Raw genomic sequence first — 12,432 nt, forward strand, 5'->3', positions numbered from 1 at the left:
ATAATATATAGTTTAAATTTTTAAAATATAAAATATAGTTAAATTTACTTATTTGGGGGATATAAAAATAATAATTTCTATACATATTTAAAATTTTAACACATTTATAGATTTATGTAACCACCAGTGCAATAAGAGTCAGATTAGTTCTATCACCCCAAAAAGCTCCTCATGCTTTCCCTTTGTAGTCATCCCCCCACTGCTAACTCCTGAAAATCACTGTTCTGTCCCCTCTTACTAAAGTTGTGTCTTTTTGAAAAAATACTCTTTTTAAATTCATAAATTAATAGTTAAACATATAAATATATTTTTCATTAATTAATTAATTATTTTATCATGACATTGGTTAACGAAATCCAATAAGTTTCAGCTGTACACTTACAGTAAGGTGCATATGTACACACACACACACACACACACACACACACACATACACACACATATATATATTTATACTGTTTGTTCACCTCCCATAGGTAGATTTCTTTCTGTCACCACATATTTGACCTCCTTTACCCCGTCTACATCCTCTGCTCTCTCCTACCCTCTGGTAGCCACTAGTCTATTGTTCATGTCCATGAGTCTCTGTTTGTTTGTCCTTTGTTGCTTTTAGATTTATATCCCACATATAAGTGATATCATGTGATTTTCAACTTTTTCTGTCTGGCTTATTTTGCTTAGCATGATTATCTCAGGGTCCATCCATGTTGTCACAAGTGGCAATATTTCATCTCTTCTTATGGCTGAGAAATATTCCATAGTATATATGTACCACAGCTTCTTTATCCAATCATCTTCTGTAAGACACTTCGGTTGCTTCCATATCCTGGCCACTGTGACTAATGCTGCTATGAACATCCGTGTTGTTACAAATGTTTTCAGAGTTACCATTTTTTTCCCTCCATTAAGAATGCTTTTATATGACAAATGTTTTTGTAACACAAAACTTTTAATCTGTATGATTCTTTCGATGATGATTCTAGAAATTTTCATGCTGTAACAGGGTATAGATTTTTAAAATGTTATTTCATTCCAAAGTGGAGTATAAATTTTGTTTGTTTGTTTGTTTGGCAGCAGATGACTTTATTATTCTTATAAATATGAAGCTTAAAAATTGTGCTATATTTATAGAGTCTAGGGAACAGAATATAAATTTAACCAAAAGAAAATAATAGCCTCAACAAGAGATTCTTTCTACAATTGATATTTCAAAGCGCAATTATAAATATCAGAATTAAGTCTTGAATACTAGTTGAGCTCTATTATTTAACTTTCTCAGTTATTTCCATGCATTGTTAAATATAAATTTTAAAGTTTTACTATTACCAAGACATAATTTCAATAATTATTTAATAAAAGTTTCAAATGAAAGGTCTCATTTTTGGTGTACCAGCTGATGAACATTTTGGTTAGGTTTCACCTGTTTTTGAACAAAGTGCAACCCATATTAGAAGACTAATATTAAAAATTATTGATCATCAGCTGTGTACCAAGATTATACTAAACACAGGAGACACAGTGGTGAATCAGACATATGTGATTTCTAACATCATGGAGCTTTTGTTTTAGTGGAGAAGACAGGTAATAAAGTGAACGAACAACCAAAATATATATATGTATATATGTATATAGATATATACATATATACATATATATGTAAACATGTATATACATATATACATATATATGTAAATATATATATACATATATACATATATATGTACATATATATTATAACCAATGAAAATATTAAATAGCTTGCATGAAGAGGGAATACTTGATGTCATGTTAGATAAGTTAGGAAACTGTTATCTCTACAATCCTAATTACAGATAAATACACCAAGCTTCAGATAGGTCAAAGTTTGACCACTGAGATGTGCTGGAGTGGAATTCAAATCCAGGTCTACCCAATCTGAAATTTTGCATTTCCACTGCATTTCAATGGGTGATTGCAGCAAATGCTCCATAAGACCCCTTCAGACTTCAAGATGCTGAGATTCATGCGACATAGACTGTTTCATGGATGCCAGTGACCTAGTAATCAAAATGCCTCCATAGCAATCTTTTAATTGTTTTTAGTATCATTAAGAAGATTTTCCTAATTAAGTACTGGTATGAAATTAAAATAAGAGATATGTTAAAATGTAGGGCATGCAGAATGGTGGGGTTACTAATCTTAAAATGTTCACCTGCATTCTTGTAATATATAACAGACTGTACACAATTTCTCTCAGAATCCTATGAAGAAGCTACATTTTTTTCTCTATCCTAAATACTACTACTAAAGTTGATGTTATCCCACGGATGTGGATATGACTAACGAAGAGGAGTTATTTGATAATATACTTGCTGCAAAATCATATAGAGTGTAATTTTGTCTGAAGAATAAACCTGTTTAGAATACGTGCTAGGAATAGCTTTTGGCACATTCCTTGTAGCGTATGCTATAGCATTCTGTTAAGGAATTATCAGGAATTTAATAGCTGTATACTAAAAGAAGAGAGCTGTGGATATGAAACAAATGCTGACTTTGCCTCAAGTGATATGAGTTCCAGTCCCAGCTCTGAGCCTCAATTTCCCTTTTTTATCTGTAATATGGACATAATATAGTTAAGTTCATAGGGTCAAGTGTTGAAAACCAAAAAGCAGTGCTGTGCTACCCAGGTAGAAATATGCCTTGTTGTAACACCGATCCTTAAGGAATAATGTTTTTTTGCTCACTCGGTGTTCTGGAATAATTTCTTTTTCCTAAAACCTAAAATTTCTACATATAGTTAATTTAAGCATGCATGTTTCGAATTACATGTAACGTTGTATACCCTTTACCTCAACACCAAAGACTGGCCATTTATAGCAAACAGAATTTTCAATCCCCTATTCTTGTTCAGAAGTTCTTTTTTCTTTGCTGCCCTGCTGACCCTCTGTGCCCCATGCTGTGCCCCATGGACTTACCTTTGTTTCAGGGCTTAAGCCACTTTTAGGGAGCTTTTCTTTATCTGAATTTTCTTAAACTAAAACTTCCATGTTTATGGATTTCTATTGCTCTGTCTCTCACTGTTTATAATTTTGTCCTAAGTAGATTTTTGGGAGGTTACAACTTTCAGAATGTTTGTTTTCTTTTAATAGGTATTGTGCAAAATGCCTACCTGTAAGCCAAGAGTGGCATCATTCTCTAGTATAGTAGGAGAAGGGTCATCTGGGTTGTTCTGGATATTGGCTCTAAAGTGAATAGCTTTCAGGTTAGTCACCATCTGAGAAAGCTTCCCTTACTGTGTAGAAGTCATTGACTTTAAGACACTTACTGTGCTGCACACATTTGAAGATTTCTCTAGTATGCTGCAGTCTGAGATGTGTTATTTAACTATTTTGAGCCCAGTGTGCACAGACTATGAAAACGTTTTATAATCTTCCAACTTCTCATTATAGAATGTGACATATTATTATCGTCACTGTTGCTACCATTATAAACTCTCATGCAGTCCCCCAATTTAGACTGGATTTATCATAGACAAGGCAGGTGACTATCTATTGGAAATACCTTTCCCTCTCAGGTTACTGCCCAATCTTGCAATTACTAGTCCAGAAATAAAAATATTATATATTTGTTATTTTGCATTCAGATTTGTTAAATAATATTAAAAACCTATTATGTACTAGGTACTCTTTCATGTGCTGGAAGATAGTTATTTATATTATTTATATGATCTGTTGTTACAAAAAAAAATACCTTTGGAGGGACCATGTGTTGTTACCATTACCCTTTAATGACTAAATATTAATGAACTTGATAACACTTTACAGCAGTGGTTCCAAAGATGGTCCCAGATCAGCAGCATTACCAAAGGCCAGGAACTTTGTTGGAAATGCACTACTGAATTAGAAACTCTGTGGGTGGCTCCCAGCAATGTGTGTTCTAACAAGCCCTCTGGGAGATTTGGATGATGCTAGAGTCTGAGACCCACTGTTTTGCATCATGCCAGTAATAGATAAAAAAGCAAGGAAGATTTGGTGGAGAAAAGAGACAGGAGAGATGAGTTTTGATAATGTAAGAAGGAAATAAGAAAATGGTACACATTTCCACCATGGAAGGAGAGGGGTTGGCAGGAACACCTCAGTTAAGGGATAAAAAAAGTCTGGATTTTAGCACCTGAACAGAGGGTGTCCAGATGGAGAGAGATATGAACAATGAAAAGCACAAATTTGAAAGCTACTAAAAACTAACTTTAGAAATGTCATTATTTGTGCAGAGATGGTTGGCTCAGCAGTGAACACTGTTGGTAGCTGTGCCTCAGTTTGTCCTTATAAAACACTGGAGTGTCCACCTTAGCATGTGCACATCCTTGCAGATGCTTTGGTATCATACAGTCCTTTATCCTGTCATAACCGACATATCTTCCCTGTTGGCTTTGATCCTAAAATTTCTTTTGTTGGTAAATTGTTTCACTGAAGGTGTCATCTTCAGTAATTCACATACCACAGCTACAGAAAAGATGGGACAACATAACTGCCAAGGAGACTTTAACTTGGTTCGTAGAATTATTCTTTGTAGGTCCCCTGAAAGACATTCCAGTTTTCCTAAATGCCTTTTGCCAGTGATCTGTCTTCTGTCAGTGATCTACTCAGGGAGTAAAAGTCAGTATGGATTTTATTTCACTATTTATGATGAAAATTTTTGTGTAAAGGGTTTCTTTATTCAAGTTACTAAAATTTTCATTATACTCTTGCTTTTCTGATCGGTTCATGGTGATCGTATTGTCATTGTACACTAAATAGAATTTCTTTTGTGAAATTCTCATTAACATATTAGCATTAAAGTCATTAAGCTTGGATTTAGAATATAAAGGGAAAATAAACCAACTCTTTGTTTCATTTTGATTGTGTGTACCATGTAGATCTCTTCCCTTCTGATGGTGAAAGTCTGCATGGTCATTAATATATTCATTCTTTTTAAATTACTACTTATAGAAGCTTCCAATTATACTTTCAGATTAAATTGTCATGTTATTAAATAAAAACAAATCCTTTTTCATTTAGTAAATGAATGTAGCTTAGGGACTCTCAATATTAATTAAATTATATTTCACATAGTCAATTCTCTTTGAATCACACAATCTACATCTAGACAGAACAAATAATTGGAAAGAATGGCAGGTGGATTTTCTTTGGAAGGAGCGTAGAGTGTATGATTTAATATAGTGACAAATGAAGGCAGTGTGGAAGTGGCAGGAGTCAAGGGGAGCATCATAAATCTCAAATCACAAAAAGGAATTTGGTTAAGAGTCGGCAAAATTTATAATGTTGCCTCAAATGGTTAATAAGCTGTAATTAAACCGAGTATATTTTCTTCCTTCCCCTAATCTTTCTCCTTTCCTTCCTTCTATTTGTTTTTACTTATAATACACACACATCAATTATGAAAATGCAATATAGTAACAAGTACTTAGAAAAATTGAAATTTTTAAAAAGTTGAGTTCTAATTTTTACTTGCTGGCTTTGTGTTCTCAGACAAGTTATCTTATACCTAGGATTTTTAATTTTCCCTTTAGTAAAACTTTTATAAAATTCACTTTAAGAAAGGTAGCATTCATCTCTTCATTCATCATTCAGTAAAATTTATTGATGCTCTGTGTTGCAGACACTGCTATGTGCACTAGTAGATACTTGTGATCCCCTAATATGTACAGGACACGTTTTTAGACACTAAAAGAAAATATATATAAAGAAGTTAAATAATATCTAAGATTTTAGATAACCAAGTTCTCTGTAGGTACTCATTCCATTCTCACCACGATGCCAGGATACAGGAAAAATTATAAAGTGATATTAAAGACTGGGGAACTGTAGTCTATATCATTTATATACTTTGTTCTGGGGTTGTTTTAAGATGATACAAATATGAATAATTAATTGTTCCAGGCCTCCTGCATCTCTCAGTGTCATGAGAAAGATAAGATATAATAGTAGAGATATGTAGAAAGTCCTGTGGAAATGCTAAATAAGGTAAAATCAGCTGCCTAGGGAATTCAAACAAGGTGTGACAGAGGAGTGAGTATGTGAGCTATGTATGGAAAAACACTAGGTGTTTGCAAAAGGAAGGCTATAAGGTGAGAAGAAAGTACTCTAGGCACATTGCAGTACATGCAAAGGCACAAATTATGGAGTTGCAGTATTATAGAAGACAATGTTCATTGAGATGTAAGAGTCATTTAGCTTAAAAGAGGAAAAACGTTTTTTTCTTTTTTCTCTTTTTTAAAATGTATTTTCAATTACAGTTTACAAACAATATTATTTTATATTAGTTTCAGGTGTAAAAAGAGGAAGAATATTGAGCAAGAGAAAGATGTGTTCTAAAATCAATGCAAGTGTCCATGCAAGAAACTGTACCATTATCTCCGATTTATAGATAAAGAAATTGACATATACAGACATTAATGTTCAATTTCCAAGAGATAATAAACGTCTATGATGAAAACTTCTTCTAAGTCTAAATCTGGTAGCCTTATACTGCTTTAAAATCATAGTTTATTGTGGAAATTAAATTTATCAGTACATGAGGGCAGTAGAGGACAAATCTGAGAAAACTAGGGAAAAAGTTATAATGAGCAAGTAATAGAAAAACTTATTGGTGAGAAAGGTCATTTTGAGGAAACAATAGCCTTTTTGATGACCTCAAGTGGGATGTCTTCATGGAGGCTTAAGCAGTAGAGAAGGTTTTAGAGTAACTACTATCAGTAACATTATAGTAAATAATTTAGAAATATTCAAACAACATTGACGATTAATGAGAAGTTAGCTAGCACACACATTTAGCAGAACAAAGAAGTGAGGGGTTGTAGAGTGATATAGAAATCATAATTGAATGGGTAAGCTCCATGTTCAAGCTGATTTAGGTGGCAAGTAGCCTTAGGAGGTCCATCAGTTACTCTATCCAGCAATACTAGACATATGTGTCTGGCATCAAACAAGGCACTTAACAGGATTTTTCTTGGTTTCTCTGCTCATAAAATGAAGAAATATGAGCTAAGTGGTAACAATATTATGTGAATAAACAACTACTTGGCTGGTCATATTTAAGATGTGTTGAATAACAAACAGATTGATTCATTCTGGGCATCACTCTGACTCAGCACACTGGCTTTCTTACTCCTTTTTGAATAAGCCAAGCAGAATTTCACTCCAAACCCTTGCTGTACCTCCTCACCCAGATATTTTCATGGCTTTCTCACACTTCATTTAGATTTCCGTTCAAATGTTACCTTAAAAAGGACTTTCCTCACCAATTATTTAAAATAGATACCTTAACACTCAATTTATATTACCATAGTTTATTTTTCTGTGTAGAATTTAACATTATCTGCCACTATTTTATATATTTATTTATCTCTCCAACAGAGATAAAGACTTTTTTAATGTAATTACTATTATATTGCCACACAGTAGGTACTCATTAAATATTCATTGAATCAATGAATGTCTGAATTAATGATTGGGATGGTATTTCTTATGGAATTATGCAGAACTGTCTTGTTTTAATTAGTAATTATATAAAGAAATACATGGCAACTTATCAAAAGCAGAGGAGGAACTTCTGGAAAGATAACAAAGGGAACTGATGTGTTAGGAAAAACTCCAAATTTTTGAACACCATGTTGGAATGTAGACACAATAAATAAACAGCAATTCTCTCTACCATATGCTCATGAAGTTCTTTGCATCAAACAAGTGGATGACACAAAGCTGAGAAAGAATTCCTAAAGTAATGCATCATGATTCAGAAAGATTTCAAAAAACGAGATGAGCTACATCTAAAAAAATGGAATGTGACAGAAACTGTAAACACTGCACTTGCATTTTTTAAAAATTATATGAGTACAAGGTAGGTGAAAGTACAATTAAAAGTAATTCATAATAAAACAAATCTAGCTTAGCTAAAACCCAAAGGCTTTAGTAAATAACAAACTCTGTAATAAACCTATTTTAAAAATTAATTCATTATTTGGCTTTGTATGTAAAAGCATAGTATACAGGTACAGTGATAATTACTGCATTATATTCTGATTTAAATATAGCACATCTGGAATATACATTTCAATTTATTTGTTTATTAAATTTTTATTCAATATCTACTATGTGTTAGGCACTATTTTAAGCACTGAAGATACACAGTAAATACATATCCACTTCTGATTTTTCTTTGTGATGGTATGCATTTTTGAAGCAACAGAGGGCTACTCACTTCTCTGCACCTTCTTTTAAAGGAAGCATTGACAAATTTCTGTGTATTTAGCCAGAGCAAACATTACAAAGATGAAAAGGATGAAGTCGATAAAAAAGAGAAGGCTTTCTTTAAGTATCTGAATATGAGTTTTTTGAGAGAGTGAACAAATGCATTCTGCATTGCTTTGAAGTTGAGGACTAAGACTAACAGATGAATTTAAGTGTGAAATGGGATTTAAGTCTCTACAAGTCAAAATTAAATACCTTTAACATGGTTTTCCACACAGTCTAGATGGCCATGTGTGAGTCATTGAGACATTCTTTATCAAAGGTTGAATGAGGCCATTTCTAATTCCGAATTTTTGTGGAAATGAATTACATTTTCTACAGCAGATTCCAAAAGAACAAGAGAATTGTGCTAAGTAGGTTGCTGTCAGAGTATATTTAGAAGAAGAAATTTTAGAGTTTTTGATCTTGGAATTGCAAACATTCTGAATGATTTACAAGATCTGTTGTGAGACTGCTTGTTTATAAAGCTGTGGAGAGATGAAGCAGGTCCTGAGATTGAAGAGGGTAAGGAACTGTGAGACTGGGCTGTAGAAAGGGAGTGAGGGCGGAATAGAGGAAAATTGTGACTTGGTTACTAAAACCGTTAAGCAGTGCCTGAAATGAGGATAGATAAAAGATATTCATATGATTGATGTGAAAAATTTCAAAAGCTCAAGGTCACAGCAGCATTTCTCAATTTGCTTCATCATCCTACTTCTCTTTCAGGAGAGTGAGAAATGGTGAAGTTGGAACTGGAGATAATTTAAGGAAAGACATGATATTCGAATAAATACGGTTTTCTTGGAAAAAAGGAAGTAAGAGGAGCTCTTGAGAAGATGATCAAGATGATAAGAATACTTTATTGAAATACAGTAGAAATATCAAAATGGACAGATCAAATAAGGATGGAAAGAACCTCTAGAATATTATCCTAAACTATATGGTCACTGAATTATAGAAATCGCTAGAGAGACAGCGGTGGGGGGCGGGGAGGGAGAGAGAAATTTGCACACAGGATAGCAGTTAGGCACAATAGGATGAAGAAAGCAGCCATCTGGTAGGAAGGCAGAGGGATTGCTGGGAATGTATCTCTTCAAGGTCGATGTAGAAATTACTGAGCTGGCTTATTTTTGCAATCATAGGAGTCTAACTCCTCAGATTTTATTATTTATTTGAGGAAATAAGTCTTTGGTTGAGTGAAAAATGCCTTTACTTCAGAAAGGTTAACAGGAATAATGTCAGGTTTCGACTTGGGCAGAAGTAAAGATTAACTAGTGAAAGAGAGCAGAGTGACTCCACAAAGCTTAAATAACAGATATAGTTAACTTGAGAAGACAGATTGAGGCTATATGTGAGAGAGCAAAGCTGTGCTTTAAAGTCAAGCTAATTGAGTAATGGAAGTTTGCATTTTATCTTGCCAGTCATGTGCCTTGCTTTATCTCAAGATTCCCCTGCAATGTGACAAAATACAGAGAGTAAAACATAGTGGTTAAGAGCACAGATTGTGGAGTCAGACTCTCTGGGTTTGAATCTAAGATCCATAATTTATCACCAGCTTACTTTGGGCAAGATATTTAACATTCATGTAGTACGGTTTTCTCATTTGTAAAATGGAATTAATAATAACACTCACTTCAGAAAGTTGTGAGAATTAAAATGAGATGATACATATAAGAACAAACAAATGACAAACGAAAGCCCAAAGACAAAACAAACAAACAAACAAAAAACTAAAGTTCTGGCACATAACGTGATATATATGAGACAGTTATTAATATTTTGAATAGATGACCAATTGACTAGTGTATACTTTCCTTTGCTGTGGAATCTTACTACTGTAGGTCACGGCAAGCTGTAAAAGAAACAAATGAAAAATCCTCTTAGTTAAGTATTTCTTTGGGGGCTTTGTTTTTCATAGCCATTTTCTTTAAAGCACAAATAAGTGGAAGATTTATCTTTCATTTACCTGCTCTAATAAGATTGTGAGAATGATTAATCATTTTAAAAAGTGGATTTATCTATTTTCCTTTTAAGAAATGTCTGTGTACTCCTTTTGTTATCAGAGATTTTTAAATGTTGGAGCCACTTGTTTTCTTACATTATTAAAGTTCTCCATGGCATCTAAAATGCCCCTTTACTCTAATTTGATCATTCTCAGTATCAGTCCCTACTAACTTAGGAATCCATATTTCCATAAATGCAATCAAATCATCTCCTTCTTGAGAATTCACCGACCCTGGAGTCTAGCAATACACAATCAAGTTTGGTTTTTTAGCCACTCAATCTTGTTTAGCAAAACTTGATTAGATTCTATCATCCTACTCATTAAAGATTCCATCTGTTTAAAACCTCTTTTCTGTTTATAACAAAATTTCTTTCTTGTTTCCTGCTTTCTTTTTGACTTATTCACGTTTTGAATTTTGTAATCCAAAAACAATATTTACAATATGTTTTTTTCTCTTTTTGTTTTTAAAATAATGTTTTTTTTTTCTTTCTGAAGAAGTGAAATCATTTTCTAGCTACAAATTAAGAATTCCAGACAGTGTGCTCTGCTTGGTACAGCATAGGGCTGAGCTAAATAAAATAAAATCTAAGGGACCACATAACATCAGAAGTCAACAGGTTTAGTTAATAATTTAAGAGACAGAAGGATAAAAAGATTGTGACAATAGGTATCAAAAAAAATACTTGGAGAGACCTCAAAAACTTAACTGGAACATTTATGTGGAAGGGAGAAGCTTTGGAGATGGATTATACAAGAGAAGGAGAAAATTACTGATACTGGTGCAGGATAACGAAGGCTTGAAGAGCTTAGATACACTGAAGTAATGGAAAAACGTTGATGGTATCTAAGTCAGGAAAGCTTTAATTCACATTCCATACTAGTCTGAGAACTTGGAATTCACATTACTTCTCCAAAAATTAGTTTTCTCATCTGTAAGATGGAAATAATGAAAACTACCTCAGAGAATGAGTTAGGTGTGCATAAAACAGGCATTTAATTTATGAACATCATTAATATTTAATTAATTAAATACATTTTAATTAATAGTTAAATCATATTCTTTAAACAGTATCATAGAAAATGATAACCAATAATCAGAAAATTATGCTTTGTGAATAATCAGATAGGAATCTAATAATTTCTACTACAGAGTGGATTGTTACAAAGTTTTGTACAAAATTTTGTTAAAAATCATGCATCACCATAAAGTTCTCCTAAGCTTTAAGCTATTAAATCTACCTTGAAAAATTTATTCTAAGTAACTAATTTAAAAAAAGAAAGGAAAAATATATGTACAATGATGTTCATTGTTAATTTAATTATTATAGTAAAATGTGAAATAATTTGAAAATCCATTAGAAGAAGGAAATTTAAGTAATTCTGAAGACTAATATTTGGGGAAATGTCTATGTATAAAGTTAAATGGAAGCCTTATTTTTTTAAAATAAATTTGTTTATTTAAATTAGTTTCAAGTATGCAGTACATTGGTTAGGCATCTATAATGTTCAAAAAACGATCCCCCCAATTACTCTCTTTCTCCCCTGGACCTCCACTTAGCCATCATATTAATGCTAACTGCATTCTCTCTGCCATGCATCTCGTGCCTAACTATCAAATACTAATTTGTACTTCTGAAAGACTTATTTTGTGACTTAACAGGTAATCTATCCTGGAGAATATTCCAAGAATACTTGAGAAGACTATGTATTCTACTGCTATTGGGTGAAATGTCCTATGTATGTCTGTTAGTTTCAATTAATCTACAGTGTTGTTCAAGTCCACTATTTCTTTATCGATTTTTCTGTTTCAAAGTTCTATCCATTATTGAAAGTAGGGTATTGAAGTCACCTACTATTAATATTTTTTTTCCCAATAAAGGCATATAAATGGTCAACAGGTATATAAAAACATACTGACATTGCTAATCAACAGGGAAGTGAAAATCAAAACCTCACATCTGTTAGGATGAGTATTATCAAGAAGACTAAAGATAAGTGTTGGTGGAAATATGGAAAAATTGTGTAATCATTGTACACTGTTGGTGGGAATGTAAATTGGTGGAGCCCCTATAAAAAAATAGCATGGGTTTCCTCAAAAAATTTTAAATGGAACTAACATGTGATCCAGCAATCCTACTTCTGGGTATATATCTAAAAAAA

This window comes from Pteropus vampyrus, unplaced genomic scaffold (genome assembly GCF_000151845.1).
Source record: "Pteropus vampyrus isolate Shadow unplaced genomic scaffold, Pvam_2.0 Scaffold54, whole genome shotgun sequence".
In the NCBI taxonomy this organism is placed as follows: Eukaryota; Metazoa; Chordata; class Mammalia; order Chiroptera; family Pteropodidae; genus Pteropus; species Pteropus vampyrus.